The following is a 19,927-nucleotide window of genomic DNA, read 5'->3' as shown; positions in this document are numbered from 1 at the left end:
AGTCTGACCCTGTGCCTCGTGGGAACAGTCCAGCCCGAACTGCCAAGCCATGTCTTCCCTAGACCGGAAACAAGCATCCTGGGACCGGTTTCGGATTCATAATCCTCATCAGCCAGGCTATCTTGAATCCAGTGGCCAAGTGAACAAGGGACTCACGTCTGAGCATACCCTGCCACACTTAGGGCGAACAAAGCGATACAAAAGGGGATGATGGACGGAGCGTTTCAACAAATCAAACAGTCACCCCCAGTCAACTGATCTGGGTTTAATCCATCACCATTCTTTAGTTCACTCAGCCACCCCAGTTCAGACATGGCCATATGCAAATCAGTCTGACCCTGTGCCTCGTGGGAACAGTCCAGCCCGAACTGCCAAGCCATGTCTTCCCTGGACCGGAAACAAGCATCCTGGGACCGGTTTCGGATTCATAATCCTCGTCAGCCAGGCTATCTTGAATCCAGTGGCCAAGTGAACAAGGGACTCACGTCTGAGCATACCCTGCCACCCTTAGGGCGAACACAGCGATACAAAAGGGGATGATGGACGGAGCGTTTCAACAAATCAAACACTCACCCCCAGTCAACTGATCTGGGTTTAATCCATCACCATTCTTTACTTCACTCAGCCACCCCAGTTCAGACATGGCCATATGCAAATCAGTCTGACACTGTGCCTCGTGGAAACAGTCCAGCCCGAACTGCCAAGCCTTGTCTTCCCTGGACCGGAAACAAGCATCCTGGGACCGGTTTCGGATTCATAATCCTCATCAGCCAGGCTATCTTGAATCCAGTGGCCAAGTGAACAAGGGACTCACGTCTGAGCATACCCTGCCACACTTAGGGCGAACAAAGCGATACAAAAGGGGATGATGGACGGAGCGTTTCAACAAATGAAACACTCACCCCCAGTCAACTTCTCTGGGTTTAATCCATCACCATTCTTTAGTTCACTCAGCCACCCCAGTTCAGACATGGCCATATGCAAATCAGTCTGACCCTGTGCCTCGTGGGAAAAGTCCAGCCCGAACTGCCAAGCCATGTCCTCCCTGGACCGGAAACAAGCATCTTGGGACCGGTTTCGGATTCATAATCCTCATCAGCCAGGCTATCTTGAATCCAGTGGCCAAGTGAACAAGGGACTCACGTCTGAGCATACCCTGCCACACTTAGGGCGAACAAAGCGATACAAAAGGGGATGATGGACGGAGCGTTTCAACAAATCAAACACTCACCCCCAGTCAACTTCTCTGGGTTTAATCCATAACCATTCTTTAGTTCACTCAGCCACCCCAGTTCAGACATGGCCATATGCAAATCAGTCTGACCCTGTGCCTCGTGGGAACAGTCCAGCCCGAACTGCCAAGCCATGTCTTCCCTGGACCGGAAACAAGCATCCTGGGACCGGTTTCGGATTCATAATCCTCATCAGCCAGGCTATCTTGAATCCAGTGGCCAAGTGTACAAGGGACTCACGTCTGAGCATACCCTGCCACACTTAGGGCAAACAAAGCGATACAAAAGGGGATGATGGACGGAGCGTTTTAACAAATCAAACACTCACCCCCAGTCAACTGATCTAGGTTTAATCCATCACCATTCTTTAGTTCACTCAGCCACCCCAGTTCAGACATGGCCATATGCAAATCAGTCTGACCCTGTGCCTCGTGGGAACAGTCCAGCCCGAACTGCCAAGCCATGTCTTCCCTGGACCGGAAACAAGCATCCTGGGACCAGTTTCGGATTCATAATCCTCATCAGCCAGGCTATCTTGAATCCAGTGGCCAAGTGAACAAGGGACTCACGTCTGAGCATACCCTGCCACACTTAGGGCGAACAAAGCGATACAAAAGGGGATGATGGACGGAGCGTTTCAACAAATCAAACACTCACCCCCAGTCAACGGATCTGGGTTTAATCCATGACCATTCTTTAGTTCACTCAGCCACCCCAGTTCAGACATGGCCATATGCAAATCAGTCTGACCCTGTGCCTCGTGGGAACAGTCCAGCCCGAACTGCCAAGCCATGTCTTCCCTGGACCGGAAACAAGCATCCTGGGACCGGTTTCGGATTCATAATCCTCATCAGCCAGGCTATCTTGAATCCAGTGGCCAAGTGAACAAGGGACTCACGTCTGAGCATACCCTGCCACACTTAGGGCAAACAAAGCGATACAAAAGGGGATGATGGACGGAGCGTTTTAACAAATCAAACACTCACCCCCAGTCAACTGATCTAGGTTTAATCCATCACCATTCTTTAGTTCACTCAGCCACCCCAGTTCAGACATGGCCATATGCAAATCAGTCTGACCCTGTGCCTCGTGGGAACAGTCCAGCCCGAACTGCCAAGCCATGTCTTCCCTGGACCGGAAACAAGCATCCTGGGACCAGTTTCGGATTCATAATCCTCATCAGCCAGGCTATCTTGAATCCAGTGGCCAAGTGAACAAGGGACTCACGTCTGAGCATACCCTGCCACACTTAGGGCGAACAAAGCGATACAAAAGGGGATGATGGACGGAGCGTTTCAACAAATCAAACACTCACCCCCAGTCAACGGATCTGGGTTTAATCCATGACCATTCTTTAGTTCACTCAGCCACCCCAGTTCAGACATGGCCATATGCAAATCAGTCTGACCCTGTGCCTCGTGGGAACAGTCCAGCCCGAACTGCCAAGCCATGTCTTCCCTGGACCGGAAACAAGCATCCTGGGACCGGTTTCGGATTCATAATCCTCATCAGCCAGGCTATCTTGAATCCAGTGGCCAAGTGAACAAGGGACTCACGTCTGAGGATACCCTGCCACACTTAGGGCGAACAAAGCGATACAAAAGGGGATGATGGACGGAGCGTTTCAACAAATCAAACACTCACCCCCAGTCAACTTCTCTGGGTTTAATCCATCACCATTCTTTAGTTCACTCAGCCACCCCAGTTCAGACATGGCCATATGCAAATCAGTCTGACCCTGTGCCTCGTGGGAACAGTCCAGCCCGAACTGCCAAGCCATGTCGTCCCTGGACCGGAAACAAGCATCCTGGGACCGGTTTCGGATTCATAATCCTCATCAGCCAGGCTATCTTGAATCCAGTGGCCAAGTGAACAAGGGACTCACGTCTGAGCATACCCTGCCACACTTAGGGCAAACAAAGCGATACAAAAGGGGATGATGGACGGAGCGTTTTAACAAATCAAACACTCACCCCCAGTCAACTGATCTAGGTTTAATCCATCACCATTCTTTAGTTCACTCAGCCACCCCAGTTCAGACATGGCCATATGCAAATCAGTCTGACCCTGTGCCTCGTGGGAACAGTCCAGCCCGAACTGCCAAGCCATGTCTTCCCTGGATCGGAAACAAGCATCCTGGGACCAGTTTCGGATTCATAATCCTCATCAGCCAGGCTATCTTGAATCCAGTGGCCAAGTGAACAAGGGACTCCCGTCTGAGCATACCCTGCCACACTTAGGGCGAACAAAGCGATACAAAAGGGGATGATGGACGGAGCGTTTCAACAAATCAAACACTCACCCCCAGTCAACGGATCTGGGTTTAATCCATGACCATTCTTTAGTTCACTCAGCCACCCCAGTTCAGACATGGCCATGTGCAAATCAGTCTGACCCTGTGCCTCGTGGGAACAGTCCAGCCCGAACTGCCAAGCCATGTCTTCCCTGGACCGGAAACAAGCATCCTGGGACCGGTTTCGGATTCATAATCCTCATCAGCCAGGCTATCTTGAATCCAGTGGCCAAGTGAACAAGGGACTCACGTCTGAGCATACCCTGCCACACTTAGGGCAAACAAAGCGATACAAAAGGGGATGATGGACGGAGCGTTTTAACAAATCAAACACTCACCCCCAGTCAACTGATCTAGGTTTAATCCATCACCATTCTTTAGTTCACTCAGCCACCCCAGTTCAGACATGGCCATATGCAAATCAGTCTGACCCTGTGCCTCGTGGGAACAGTCCAGCCCGAACTGCCAAGCCATGTCTTCCCTGGACCGGAAACAAGCATCCTGGGACCAGTTTCGGATTCATAATCCTCATCAGCCAGGCTATCTTGAATCCAGTGGCCAAGTGAACAAGGGACTCACGTCTGAGCATACCCTGCCACACTTAGGGCGAACAAAGCGATACAAAAGGGGATGATGGACGGAGCGTTTCAACAAATCAAACACTCACCCCCAGTCAACGGATCTGGGTTTAATCCATGACCATTCTTTAGTTCACTCAGCCACCCCAGTTCAGACATGGCCATATGCAAATCAGTCTGACCCTGTGCCTCGTGGGAACAGTCCAGCCCGAACTGCCAAGCCATGTCTTCCCTGGACCGGAAACAAGCATCCTGGGACCGGTTTTGGATTCATAATCCTCATCAGCCAGGCTATCTTGAATCCAGTGGCCAAGTGAACAAGGGACTCACGTCTGAGCATACCCTGCCACACTTAGGGCGAACAAAGCGATACAAAAGGGGATGATGGACGGAGCGTTTCAACAAATCAAACACTCACCCCCAGTCAACTGATCTGGGTTTAATCCATCACCATTCTTTAGTTCACTCAGCCACCCCAGTTCAGACATGGCCATATGCAAATCAGTCTGACCCTGTGCCTCGTGGGAACAGTCCAGCCCGAACTGCCAAGCCATGTCTTCCCTGGACCAGAAACAAGCATCCTGGGACCGGTTTCGGATTCATAATGCTCGTCAGCCAGGCTATCTTGAATCCAGTGGCCAAGTGAACAAGGGACTCACGTCTGAGCATACCCTGCCACCCTTAGGGCGAACAAAGCGATACAAAAGGGGATGATGGACGGAGCGTTTCAACAAATCAAACACTCACCCCCAGTCAACTGATCTGGGTTTAATCCATCACCATTCTTTAGTTCACTCAGCCACCCCAGTTCAGACATGGCCATATGCAAATCAGTCTGACCCTGTGCCTCGTGGGAACAGTCCAGCCCGAACTGCCAAGCCATGTCTTCCCTGGACCGGAAACAAGCATCCTGGGACCGGTTTCGGATTCATAATCCTCATCAGCCAGGCTATCTTGAATCCAGTGGCCAAGTGAACAAGGGACTCACGTCTGAGCATACCCTTCCACACTTAGGGCGAACAAAGCGATACAAAAGGGGATGATGGACGGAGCGTTTCAACAAATCAAACACTCACCCCCAGTCAACTGATCTGGGTTTAATCCATCACCATTCTTTAGTTCACTCAGCCACCCCAGTTCAGACATGGCCATATGCAAATCAGTCTGACCCTGTGCCTCGTGGGAACAGTCCAGCCCGAACTGCCAAGCCATGTCTTCCCTGGACCGGAAACAAGCATCCTGGGACCGGTTTCGGATTCATAATCCTCATCAGCCAGGCTATCTTGAATCCAGTGGCCAAGTGAACAAGGGACTCACGTCTGAGCATACCCTTCCACACTTAGGGCGAACAAAGCGATACAAAAGGGGATGATGGACGGAGCGATTTAACAAATCAAACACTCACCCCCAGTCAACTGATCTGGGTTTAATCCATCACCATTCTTTAGTTCACTCAGCCACCCCAGTTCAGACATGGCCATATGCAAATCAGTCTGACCCTGTGCCTCGTGGGAACAGTCCAGCCCGAACTGCCAAGCCATGTCTTCCCTGGACCGGAAACAAGCATCCTGGGACCAGTTTCGGATTCATAATCCTCATCAGCCAGGCTATCTTGAATCCAGTGGCCAAGTGAACAAGGGACTCACGTCTGAGCATACCCTGCCACACTTAGGGCGAACAAAGCGATACAAAAGGGGATGATTGACGGAGCGATTCAACAAATAAAACACTCACCCCCAGTCAACTGATCTGGGTTTAATCCATCACCATTCTTTAGTTCACTCAGCCACCCCAGTTCAGACATGGCCATATGCAAATCAGTCTGACCCTGTGCCTCGTGGGAACAGTCCAGCCCGAACTGCCAAGCCATGTCTTCCCTGGACCGGAAACAAGCATCCTGGGACCGGTTTCGGATTCATAATCCTCATCAGCCAGGCTATCTTGAATCCAGTGGCCAAGTGAACAAGGGACTCACGTCTGAGCATACCCTGCCACACTTAGGGCGAACAAAGCGATACAAAAGGGGATGATGGACGGAGCGTTTCAACAAATCAAACACTCACCCCCAGTCAACTGATCTGGGTTTAATCCATCACCATTCTTTAGTTCACTCAGCCACCCCAGTTCAGACATAGCCATATGCAAATCAGTCTGACCCTGTGCCTCGTGGGAACAGTCCAGCCCGAACTGCCAAGCCATGTCTTCCCTGGACCGGAAACAAGCATCCTGGGACCGTTTTCGGATTCATAATCCTCGTCAGCCAGGCTATCTTGAATCCAGTGGCCAAGTGAACAAGGGACTCACGTCTGAGCATACCCTGCCACCCTTAGGGCGAACAAAGCGATACAAAAGGGGATGATGGACGGAGCGTTTCAACAAATCAAACACTCACCCCCAGTCAACTGATCTGGGTTTAATCCATCACCATTCTTTAGTTCACTCAGCCACCCCAGTTCAGACATGGCCATATGCAAATCAGTCTGACCCTGTGCCTCGTGGGAACAGTCCAGCCCGAACTGCCAAGCCGTGTCTTCCCTGGACCGGAAACAAGCATCCTGGGACCGGTTTCGGATTCATAATCCTCATCAGCCAGGCTATCTTGAATCCAGTGGCCAAGTGAACAAGGGACTCACGTCTGAGCATACCCTGCCACACTTAGGGCAAACAAAGCGATACAAAAGGGGATGATGGACGGAGCGTTTTAACAAATCAAACACTCACCCCCAGTCAACTGATCTAGGTTTAATCCATCACCATTCTTTAGTTCACTCAGCCACCCCAGTTCAGACATGGCCATATGCAAATCAGTCTGACCCTGTGCCTCGTGGGAACAGTCCAGCCCGAACTGCCAAGCCATGTCTTCCCTGGACCGGAAACAAGCATCCTGGGACCAGTTTCGGATTCATAATCCTCATCAGCCAGGCTATCTTGAATCCAGTGGCCAAGTGAACAAGGGACTCACGTCTGAGCATACCCTGCCACACTTAGGGCGAACAAAGCGATACAAAAGGGGATGATGGACGGAGCGTTTCAACAAATCAAACACTCACCCCCAGTCAACGGATCTGGGTTTAATCCATGACCATTCTTTAGTTCACTCAGCCACCCCAGTTCAGACATGGCCATATGCAAATCAGTCTGACCCTGTGCCTCGTGGGAACAGTCCAGCCCGAACTGCCAAGCCATGTCTTCCCTGGACCGGAAACAAGCATCCTGGGACCGGTTTTGGATTCATAATCCTCATCAGCCAGGCTATCTTGAATCCAGTGGCCAAGTGAACAAGGGACTCACGTCTGAGCATACCCTGCCACACTTAGGGCGAACAAAGCGATACAAAAGGGGATGATGGACGGAGCGTTTCAACAAATCAAACACTCACCCCCAGTCAACTGATCTGGGTTTAATCCATCACCATTCTTTAGTTCACTCAGCCACCCCAGTTCAGACATGGCCATATGCAAATCAGTCTGACCCTGTGCCTCGTGGGAACAGTCCAGCCCGAACTGCCAAGCCATGTCTTCCCTGGACCAGAAACAAGCATCCTGGGACCGGTTTCGGATTCATAATGCTCGTCAGCCAGGCTATCTTGAATCCAGTGGCCAAGTGAACAAGGGACTCACGTCTGAGCATACCCTGCCACCCTTAGGGCGAACAAAGCGATACAAAAGGGGATGATGGACGGAGCGTTTCAACAAATCAAACACTCACCCCCAGTCAACTGATCTGGGTTTAATCCATCACCATTCTTTAGTTCACTCAGCCACCCCAGTTCAGACATGGCCATATGCAAATCAGTCTGACCCTGTGCCTCGTGGGAACAGTCCAGCCCGAACTGCCAAGCCATGTCTTCCCTGGACCGGAAACAAGCATCCTGGGACCGGTTTCGGATTCATAATCCTCATCAGCCAGGCTATCTTGAATCCAGTGGCCAAGTGAACAAGGGACTCACGTCTGAGCATACCCTTCCACACTTAGGGCGAACAAAGCGATACAAAAGGGGATGATGGACGGAGCGTTTCAACAAATCAAACACTCACCCCCAGTCAACTGATCTGGGTTTAATCCATCACCATTCTTTAGTTCACTCAGCCACCCCAGTTCAGACATGGCCATATGCAAATCAGTCTGACCCTGTGCCTCGTGGGAACAGTCCAGCCCGAACTGCCAAGCCATGTCTTCCCTGGACCGGAAACAAGCATCCTGGGACCGGTTTCGGATTCATAATCCTCATCAGCCAGGCTATCTTGAATCCAGTGGCCAAGTGAACAAGGGACTCACGTCTGAGCATACCCTTCCACACTTAGGGCGAACAAAGCGATACAAAAGGGGATGATGGACGGAGCGATTTAACAAATCAAACACTCACCCCCAGTCAACTGATCTGGGTTTAATCCATCACCATTCTTTAGTTCACTCAGCCACCCCAGTTCAGACATGGCCATATGCAAATCAGTCTGACCCTGTGCCTCGTGGGAACAGTCCAGCCCGAACTGCCAAGCCATGTCTTCCCTGGACCGGAAACAAGCATCCTGGGACCAGTTTCGGATTCATAATCCTCATCAGCCAGGCTATCTTGAATCCAGTGGCCAAGTGAACAAGGGACTCACGTCTGAGCATACCCTGCCACACTTAGGGCGAACAAAGCGATACAAAAGGGGATGATGGACGGAGCGATTCAACAAATAAAACACTCACCCCCAGTCAACTGATCTGGGTTTAATCCATCACCATTCTTTAGTTCACTCAGCCACCCCAGTTCAGACATGGCCATATGCAAATCAGTCTGACCCTGTGCCTCGTGGGAACAGTCCAGCCCGAACTGCCAAGCCATGTCTTCCCTGGACCGGAAACAAGCATCCTGGGACCGGTTTCGGATTCATAATCCTCATCAGCCAGGCTATCTTGAATCCAGTGGCCAAGTGAACAAGGGACTCACGTCTGAGCATACCCTGCCACACTTAGGGCGAACAAAGCGATACAAAAGGGGATGATGGACGGAGCGTTTCAACAAATCAAACACTCACCCCCAGTCAACTGATCTGGGTTTAATCCATCACCATTCTTTAGTTCACTCAGCCACCCCAGTTCAGACATAGCCATATGCAAATCAGTCTGACCCTGTGCCTCGTGGGAACAGTCCAGCCCGAACTGCCAAGCCATGTCTTCCCTGGACCGGAAACAAGCATCCTGGGACCGTTTTCGGATTCATAATCCTCGTCAGCCAGGCTATCTTGAATCCAGTGGCCAAGTGAACAAGGGACTCACGTCTGAGCATACCCTGCCACCCTTAGGGCGAACAAAGCGATACAAAAGGGGATGATGGACGGAGCGTTTCAACAAATCAAACACTCACCCCCAGTCAACTGATCTGGGTTTAATCCATCACCATTCTTTAGTTCACTCAGCCACCCCAGTTCAGACATGGCCATATGCAAATCAGTCTGACCCTGTGCCTCGTGGGAACAGTCCAGCCCGAACTGCCAAGCCGTGTCTTCCCTGGACCGGAAACAAGCATCCTGGGACCGGTTTCGGATTCATAATCCTCATCAGCCAGGCTATCTTGAATCCAGTGGCCAAGTGAAAAAGGGACTCACGTCTGAGCATACCCTGCCACACTTAGGGCGAACAAAGCGATACAAAAGGGGATGATGGACGGAGCGTTTCAACAAATCAAACACTCACCCCCAGTCAACTGATCTGGGTTTAATCCATCACCATTCTTTAGTTCACTCGGCCACCCCAGTTCAGACATGGCCATATGCAAATCAGTCTGACCCTGTGCCTCGTGGGAACAGTCCAGCCCGAACTGCCAAGCCGTGTCTTCCCTGGACCGGAAACAAGCATCCTGGGACCGGTTTCGGATTCATAATCCTCATCAGCCAGGCTATCTTGAATCCAGTGGCCAAGTGAACAAGGGACTCACGTCTGAGCATACCCTGCCACACTTAGGGCGAACAAAGCGATACAAAAGGGGATGATGGACGGAGCGTTTCAACAAATCAAACACTCACCCCCAGTCAACTGATCTGGGTTTAATCCATCACCATTCTTTAGTTCACTCAGCCACCCCAGTTCAGACATGGCCATATGCAAATCAGTCTGACCCTGTGCCTCGTGGGAACAGTCCAGCCCGAACTGCCAAGCCATGTCTTCCCTGGACCGGAAACAAGCATCCTGGGACCGGTTTTGGATTCATAATCCTCATCAGCCAGGCTATCTTGAATCCAGTGGCCAAGTGAACAAGGGACTCACGTCTGAGCATACCCTGCCACACTTAGGGCGAACAAAGCGATACAAAAGGGGATGATGGACGGAGCGTTTCAACAAATCAAACACTCACCCCCAGTCAACTGATCTGGGTTTAATCCATCACCATTCTTTAGTTCACTCAGCCACCCCAGTTCAGACATGGCCATATGCAAATCAGTCTGACCCTGTGCCTCGTGGGAACAGTCCAGCCCGAACTGCCAAGCCATGTCTTCCCTGGACCGGAAACAAGCATCCTGGGACCGGTTTCGGATTCATAATCCTCATCAGTCAGGCTATCTTAAATCCAGTGGCCAAGTGAACAAGGGACTCACGTCTGAGCATACCCTGCCACACTTAGGGCGAACAAAGCGATACAAAAGGGGATGATGGACGGAGCGTTTCAACAAATCAAACACTCACCCCCAGTCAACTGATCTGGGTTTAATCCATCACCATTCTTTAGTTCACTCAGCCAACCCAGTTCAGACATGGCCATATGCAAATCAGTCTGACCCTGTGCCTCGTGGGAACAGTCCAGCCCGAACTGCCAAGCCATGTCCTCCCTGGACCGGAAACACACATCCTGGGACCGGTTTCGGATTCATAATCCTCATCAGCCAGGCTATCTTGAATCCAGTGGCCAAGTGAACAAGGGACTCACGTCTGAGCATACCCTGCCACACTTAGGGCGAACAAAGCGATACAAAAGGGGATGATGGACGGAGCGTTTCAACAAATGAAACACTCACCCCCAGTCAACTTCTCTGGGTTTAATCCATCACCATTCTTTAGTTCACTCAGCCACCCCAGTTCAGACATGGCCATATGCAAATCAGTCTGACCCTGTGCCTCGTGGGAAAAGTCCAGCCCGAACTGCCAAGCCATGTCCTCCCTGGACCGGAAACAAGCATCTTGGGACCGGTTTCGGATTCATAATCCTCATCAGCCAGGCTATCTTGAATCCAGTGGCCAAGTGAACAAGGGACTCACGTCTGAGCATACCCTGCCACACTTAGGGCGAACAAAGCGATACAAAAGGGGATGATGGACGGAGCGTTTCAACAAATCAAACACTCACCCCTAGTCAACTTCTCTGGGTTTAATCCATAACCATTCTTTAGTTCACTCAGCCACCCCAGTTCAGACATGGCCATATGCAAATCAGTCTGACCCTGTGCCTCGTGGGAACAGTCCAGCCCGAACTGCCAAGCCATGTCTTCCCTGGACCGGAAACAAGCATCCTGGGATCAGTTTCGGATTCATAATCCTCATCAGCCAGGCTATCTTGAATCCAGTGGCCAAGTGAACAAGGGACTCACGTCTGAGCATACCCTGCCACACTTAGGGCGAACAAAGCGATACAAAAGGGGATGATGGACGGAGCGTTTCAACAAATCAAACACTCACCCCCAGTCAACGGATCTGGGTTTAATCCATGACCATTCTTTAGTTCACTCAGCCACCCCAGTTCAGACATGGCCATATGCAAATCAGTCTGACCCTGTGCCTCGTGGGAACAGTCTTGCCCGAACTGCCAAGCCATGTCTTCCCTGGACCGGAAACAAGCATCCTGGGACCGGTTTCGGATTCATAATCCTCATCAGCCAGGCTATCTTGAATCCAGTGGCCAAGTGAACAAGGGACTCACGTCTGAGCATACCCTGCCACACTTAGGGCGAACAAAGCGATACAAAAGGGGATGATGGACGGAGCGTTTCAACAAATCAAACACTCACCCCCAGTCAACGGATCTGGGTTTAATCCATGACCATTCTTTAGTTCACTCAGCCACCCCAGTTCAGACATGGCCATATGCAAATCAGTCTGACCCTGTGCCTCGTGGGAACAGTCTTGCCCGAACTGCCAAGCCATGTCTTCCCTGGACCGGAAACAAGCATCCTGGGACCGGTTTCGGATTCATAATCCTCATCAGCCAGGCTATCTTGAATCCAGTGGCCAAGTGAACAAGGGACTCACTTCTGAGCATACCCTGCCACATTTAGGGCGAACAAAGCGATACAAAAGGGGATGATGGACGGAGCGTTTCAACAAATCAAACACTCACCCCCAGTCAACTGATCTGGGTTTAATCCATCACCATTCTTTAGTTCACTCAGCCACCCCAGTTCAGACATGGCCATATGCAAATCAGTCTGACCCTGTGCCTCGTGGGAACAGTCCAGCCCGAACTGCCAAGCCATGTCTTCCCTGGACCGGAAACAAGCATCCTGGGACCGGTTTCGGATTCATAATCCTCATCAGCCAGGCTATCTTGAATCCAGTGGCCAAGTGAACAAGGGACTCACGTCTGAGCATACCCTGCCACACTTAGGGCGAACAAAGCGATACAAAAGGGGATGATGGACGGAGCGTTTCAACAAATCAAACACTCACCCCCAGTCAACTGATCTGGGTTTAATCCATCACCATTCTTTAGTTCACTCAGCCACCCCAGTTCAGACATGGCCATATGCAAATCAGTCTGACCCTGTGCCTCGTGGGAACAGTCCAGCCCGAACTGCCAAGCCATGTCTTCCCTGGACCGGAAACAAGCATCCTGGGATCGGTTTCGGATTCATAATCCTCATCAGCCAGGCTATCTTGAATCCAGTGGCCAAGTGAACAAGGGACTCACGTCTGAGCATACCCTGCCACACTTAGGGCGAACAAAGCGATACAAAAGGGGATGATGGACGGAGCGTTTCAACAAATCAAACACTCACCCCCAATCAACTGATCTGGGTTTAATCCATCACCATTCTTTAGTTCACTCAGCCGCCCCAGTTCAGACATGGCCATATGCAAATCAGTCTGACCCTGTGCCTCGTGGGAACAGTCCAGCCCGAACTGCCAAGCCATGTCTTCCCTGGACCGGAAACAAGCATCCTGGGACCGGTTTCGGATTCATAATCCTCATCAGCCAGGCTATCTTGAATCCAGTGGCCAAGTGAACAAGGGACTCACGTCTGAGCATACCCTGCCACACTTAGGGCGACCAAAGCGATACAAAAGGGGATGATGGACGGAGCGTTTCAACAAATCAAACACTCACCCCCAGTCAACGGATCTGGGTTTAATCCATAACCATTCTTTAGTTCACTCAGCCACCCCAGTTCAGACATGGCCATATGCAAATCAGTCTGACCCTGTGCCTCGTGGGAACAGTCCTGCCCGAACTGCCAAGCCATGTCTTCCCTGGACCGGAAACAAGCATCCTTGGACCGGTTTCGGATTTATAATCCTCATCAGCCAGGCTATCTTGAATCCAGTGGCCAAGTGAACAAGGGACTCACGTCTGAGCATACCCTGCCACACTTAGGGCGAACAAAGCGATACAAAAGGGGATGATGGACGGAGCGTTTCAACAAATCAAACACTCACTCCCAGTCAACTGATCTGGGTTTAATCCATCACCATTCTTTAGTTCACTCAGCCACCCCAGTTCAGACATGGCCATATGCAAATCAGTCTGACCCTGTGCCTCGTGGGAACAGTCCAGCCCGAATTGCCAAGCCATGTCTTCCCTGGACCGGAAACAAGCATCCTGGGACCAGTTTCGGATTCATAATCCTCATCAGCCAGGCTATCTTGAATCCAGTGGCCAAGTGAACAAGGGACTCACGTCTGAGCATACCCTGCCACACTTAGGGCGAACAAAGCGATACAAAAGGGGATGATGGACGGAGCGATTCAACAAATAAAACACTCACCCCCAGTCAACTGATCTGGGTTTAATCCATCACCATTCTTTAGTTCACTCAGCCACCCCAGTTCAGACATGGCCATATGCAAATCAGTCTGACCCTGTGCCTCGTGGGAACAGTCCAGCCCGAACTGCCAAGCCATGTCTTCCCTGGACCGGAAACAAGCATCCTGGGACCGGTTTCGGATTCATAATCCTCATCAGCCAGGCTATCTTGAATCCAGTGGCCAAGTGAACAAGGGACTCACATCTGAGCATACCCTGCCACACTTAGGGCGAACAAAGCGATACAAAAGGGGATGATGGACGGAGCGTTTCAACAAATCAAACACTCACCCCCAGTCAACTGATCTGGGTTTAATCCATCACCATTCTTTAGTTCACTCAGCCACCCCAGTTCAGACAAGGCCATATGCAAATCAGTCTGACCCTGTGCCTCGTGGGAACAGTCCAGCCCGAACTGCCGAGCCATGTCTTCCCTGGACCGGAAACAAGCATCCTGGGACCGGTTTCGGATTCATAATCCTCGTCAGCCAGGCTATCTTGAATCCAGTGGCCAAGTGAACAAGGGACTCACGTCTGAGCATACCCTGCCACCCTTAGGGCGAACAAAGCGATACAAAAGGGGATGATGGACGGAGCGTTTCAACAAATCAAACACTCACCCCAAGTCAACTGATCTGGGTTTAATCCATCACCATTCTTTAGTTCACTCAGCCACCCCACTTCAGACATGGCCATATGCAAATCAGTCTGACCCTGTGCCTCGTGGGAACAGTCCAGCCCGAACTGCCAAGCCATGTCTTCCCTGGACCGGAAACAAGCATCCTGGGACCGGTTTCGGGATTCATAATCCTCATCAGCCAGGCTATCTTGAATCCAGTGGCCAATTGAACAAGGGACTCACGTCTGAGCATACCCTGCCACACTTAGGGCGAACAAAGCGATACAAAAGGGGATGATGGACGGAGCGTTTCAACAAATCAAACACTCACCCCCAGTCAACTGATCTGGGTTTAATCCATCACCATTCTTTAGTTCACTCAGCCACCCCAGTTCAGACATGGCCATATGCAAATCAGTCTGACCCTGTGCCTCGTGGGAACAGTCCAGCCCGAACTGCCAAGCCATGTCTTCCCTGGACCGGAAACAAGCATCCTGGGACCGGTTTCGGATTCATAATCCTCATCAGTCAGGCTATCTTAAATCCAGTGGCCAAGTGAACAAGGGACTCACGTCTGAGCATACCCTGCCACACTTAGGGCGAACAAAGCGATACAAAAGGGGATGATGGACGGAGCGTTTCAACAAATCAAACACTCACCCCCAGTCAACTGATCTGGGTGTAATCCATCACCATTCTTTAGTTCACTCAGCCACCCCAGTTCAGACATGGCCATATGCAAATCAGTCTGACCCTGTGCCTCGTGGGAACAGTCCAGCCCGAACTGCCAAGCCATGTCCTCCCTGGACCGGAAACACGCATCCTGGGACCGGTTTCGGATTCATAATCCTCATCAGCCAGGCTATCTTGAATCCAGTGGCCAAGTGAACAAGGGACTCACGTCTGAGCATACCCTGCCACACTTAGGGCGAACAAAGCGATACAAAAGGGGATGATGGACGGAGCGTTTCAACAAATGAAACACTCACCCCCAGTCAACTTCTCTGGGTTTAATCCATCACCATTCTTTAGTTCACTCAGCCACCCCAGTTCAGACATGGCCATATGCAAATCAGTCTGACCCTGTGCCTCGTGGGAAAAGTCCAGCCCGAACTGCCAAGCCATGTCCTCCCTGGACCGGAAACAAGCATCTTGGGACCGGTTTCGGATTCATAATCCTCATCAGCCAGGCTATCTTGAATCCAGTGGCCAAGTGAACAAGGGACTCACGTCTGAGCATACCCTGCCACACTTAGGGCGAACAAAGCGATACAAAAGGGGATGATGGACGGAGCGTTTCAACAAATCAAACACTCACCCCCAGTCAACTTCTCTGGGTTTAATCCATAACCATTCTTTAGTTCACTCAGCCACCCCAGTTCAGACATGGCCATATGCAAATCAGTCTGACCCTGTGCCTCGTGGGAACAGTCCAGCCCGAACTGCCAAGCCATGTCTTCCCTGGACCGGAAACAAGCATCCTGGGACCGGTTTCGGATTCATAATCCTCATCAGCCAGGCTATCTTGAATCCAGTGGCCAAGTGAACAAGGGACTCACGTCTGAGCATACCCTGCCACACTTAGGGCGAACAAAGCGATACAAAAGGGGATGATGGACCGAGCGTTTTAACAAATCAAACACTCACCCCCAGTCAACTGATCTAGGTTTAATCCATCACCATTCTTTAGTTCACTCAGCCACCCCAGTTCAGACATGGCCATATGCAAATCAGTCTGACCCTGTGCCTCGTGGGAACAGTCCAGCCCGAACTGCCAAGCCATGTCTTCCCTGGACCGGAAACAAGCATCCTGGGACCAGTTTCGGATTCATAATCCTCATCAGCCAGGCTATCTTGAATCCAGTGGCCAAGTGAACAAGGGACTCACGTCTGAGCATACCCTGCCACACTTAGGGCGAACAAAGCGATACAAAAGGGGATGATGGACGGAGCGTTTCAACAAATCAAACACTCACCCCCAGTCAACGGATCTGGGTTTAATCCATGACCATTCTTTAGTTCACTCAGCCACCCCAGTTCAGACATGGCCATATGCAAATCAGTCTGACCCTGTGCCTCGTGGGAACAGTCCAGCCCGAACTGCCAAGCCATGTCTTCCCTGGACCGGAAACAAGCATCCTGGGACCGGTTTCGGATTCATAATCCTCATCAGCCAGGCTATCTTGAATCCAGTGGCCAAGTGAACAAGGGACTCACGTCTGAGCATACCCTGCCACACTTAGGGCGAACAAAGCGATACAAAAGGGGATGATGGACGGAGCGTTTCAACAAATCAAACACTCACCCCCAGTCAACTGATCTGGGTTTAATCCATCACCATTCTTTAGTTCACTCAGCCACCCCAGTTCAGACATGGCCATATGCAAATCAGTCTGACCCTGTGCCTCGTGGGAACAGTCCAGCCCGAACTGCCAAGCCATGTCTTCCCTGGACCGGAAACAAGCATCCTGGGACCGGTTTCGGATTCATAATCCTCGTCAGCCAGGCTATCTTGAATCCAGTGGCCAAGTGAACAAGGGACTCACGTCTGAGCATACCCTGCCACCCTTAGGGCGAACAAAGCGATACAAAAGGGGATGATGGACGGAGCGTTTCAACAAATCAAACACTCACCCCCAGTCAACTGATCTGGGTTTAATCCATCACCATTCTTTAGTTCACTCAGCCACCCCAGTTCAGACATGGCCATATGCAAATCAGTCTGACCCTGTGCCTCGGGGGAACAGTCCAGCCCGAACTGACAAGCCATGTCTTCCCTGGACCGGAAACAAGCATCCTGGGACCGGTTTCGGATTCATAATCCTCATCAGCCAGGCTATCTTGAATCCAGTGGCCAAGTGAACAAGGGACTCACGTCTGAGCATACCCTGCCACACTTAGGGCGAACAAAGCGATACAAAAGGGGATGATGGACGGAGCGTTTCAACAAATCAAACACTCACCCCCAGTCAACTGATCTGGGTTTAATCCATCACCATTCTTTAGTTCACTCAGCCACCCCAGTTCAGACATGGCCATATGCAAATCAGTCTGACCCTGTGCCTCGTGGGAACAGTCCAGCCCGAACTGCCAAGCCATGTCTTCCCTAAACTGGAAACAAGCATCCTGGGACCGGTTTCGGATTCATAATCCTCATCAGCCAGGCTATCTTGAATCCAGTGGCCAAGTGAACAAGGGACTCACGTCTGAGCATACCCTGCCACACTTAGGGCGAACAAAGCGATACAAAAGGGGATGATGGACGGAGCGATTTAACAAATCAAACACTCACCCCCAGTCAACTGATCTGGGTTTAATCCATCACCATTCTTTAGTTCACTCAGCCACCCCAGTTCAGACATGGCCATATGCAAATCAGTCTGACCCTGTGCCTCGTGGGAACAGTCCAGCCCGAACTGCCAAGCCATGTCTTCCCTGGACCGGAAACAAGCATCCTGGGACCGGTTTCGGATTCATAATCCTCATCAGCCAGGCTATCTTGAATCCAGTGGCCAAGTGAACAAGGGACTCACGTCTGAGCATACCCTGCCACACTTAGGGCGACCAAAGCGATACAAAAGGGGATGATGGACGGAGCGTTTCAACAAATCAAACACTCACCCCCAGTCAACGGATCTGGGTTTAATCCATCACCATTCTTTAGTTCACTCAGCCACCCCAGTTCAGGCATGGCCATATGCAAATCAGTCTGACCCTGTGCCTCGTGGGAACAGTCCTGCCCGAACTGCCAAGCCATGTCTTCCCTGGACCGGAAACAAGCATCCTGGGACCGGTTTCGGATTCATAATCCTCATCAGCCAGGCTATCTTGAATCCAGTGGCCAAGTGAACAAGGGACTCACGTCTGAGCATACCCTGCCACACTTAGGGCGAACAAAGCGATACAAAAGGGGATGATGGACGGAGCGTTTCAACAAATCAAACACTCACCCCCAGTCAACTGATCTGGGTTTAATCCATCACCATTCTTTAGTTCACTCAGCCACCCCAGTTCAGACATGGCCATATGCAAATCAGTCTGACCCTGTGCCTCGTGGGAACAGTCCAGCCCGAACTGCCAAGCCATGTCTTCCCTAGACCGGAAACAAGCATCCTGGGACCGGTTTCGGATTCATAATCCTCATCAGCCAGGCTATCTTGAATCCAGTGGCCAAGTGAACAAGGGACTCACGTCTGAGCATACCCTGCCACACTTAGGGCGAACAAAGCGATACAAAAGGGGATGATGGACGGAGCGTTTCAACAAATCAAACAGTCACCCCCAGTCAACTGATCTGGGTTTAATCCATCACCATTCTTTAGTTCACTCAGCCACCCCAGTTCAGACATGGCCATATGCAAATCAGTCTGACCCTGTGCCTCGTGGGAACAGTCCAGCCCGAACTGCCAAGCCATGTCTTCCCTGGACCGGAAACAAGCATCCTGGGACCGGTTTCGGATTCATAATCCTCGTCAGCCAGGCTATCTTGAATCCAGTGGCCAAGTGAACAAGGGACTCACGTCTGAGCATACCCTGCCACACTTAGGGCGAACAAAGCGATACAAAAGGGGATGATGGACGGAGCGTTTCAACAAATGAAACACTCACCCCCAGTCAACTTCTCTGGGTTTAATCCATCACCATTCTTTAGTTCACTCAGCCACCCCAGTTCAGACATGGCCATATGCAAATCAGTCTGACCCTGTGCCTCGTGGGAAAAGTCCAGCCCGAACTGCCAAGCCATGTCCTCCCTGGACCGGAAACAAGCATCTTGGGACCGGTTTCGGATTCATAATCCTTATCAGCCAGGCTATCTTGAATCCAGTGGCCAAGTGAACAAGGGACTCACGTCTGAGCATACCCTGCCACACTTAGGGCGAACAAAGCGATACAAAAGGGGATGATGGACGGAGCGTTTCAACAAATCAAACACTCACCCCCAGTCAACTTCTCTGGGTTTAATCCATAACCATTCTTTAGTTCACTCAGCCACCCCAGTTCAGACATGGCCATATGCAAATCAGTCTGACCCTGTGCCTCGTGGGAACAGTCCAGCCCGAACTGCCAAGCCATGTCTTCCCTGGACCGGAAACAAGCATCCTGGGACCGGTTTCGGATTCATAATCCTCATCAGCCAGGCTATCTTGAATCCAGTGGCCAAGTGAACAAGGGACTCACGTCTGAGCATACCCTGCCACACTTAGGGCA

The sequence above is a fragment of the Lissotriton helveticus genome, chromosome 5_1, assembly GCF_964261635.1.
Source record: "Lissotriton helveticus chromosome 5_1, aLisHel1.1, whole genome shotgun sequence".
Classification (NCBI taxonomy): Eukaryota; Metazoa; Chordata; class Amphibia; order Caudata; family Salamandridae; genus Lissotriton; species Lissotriton helveticus.
The sequence above is the reverse complement of the archived record's forward strand: the minus strand, read 5'-3'. Positions refer to the sequence as shown.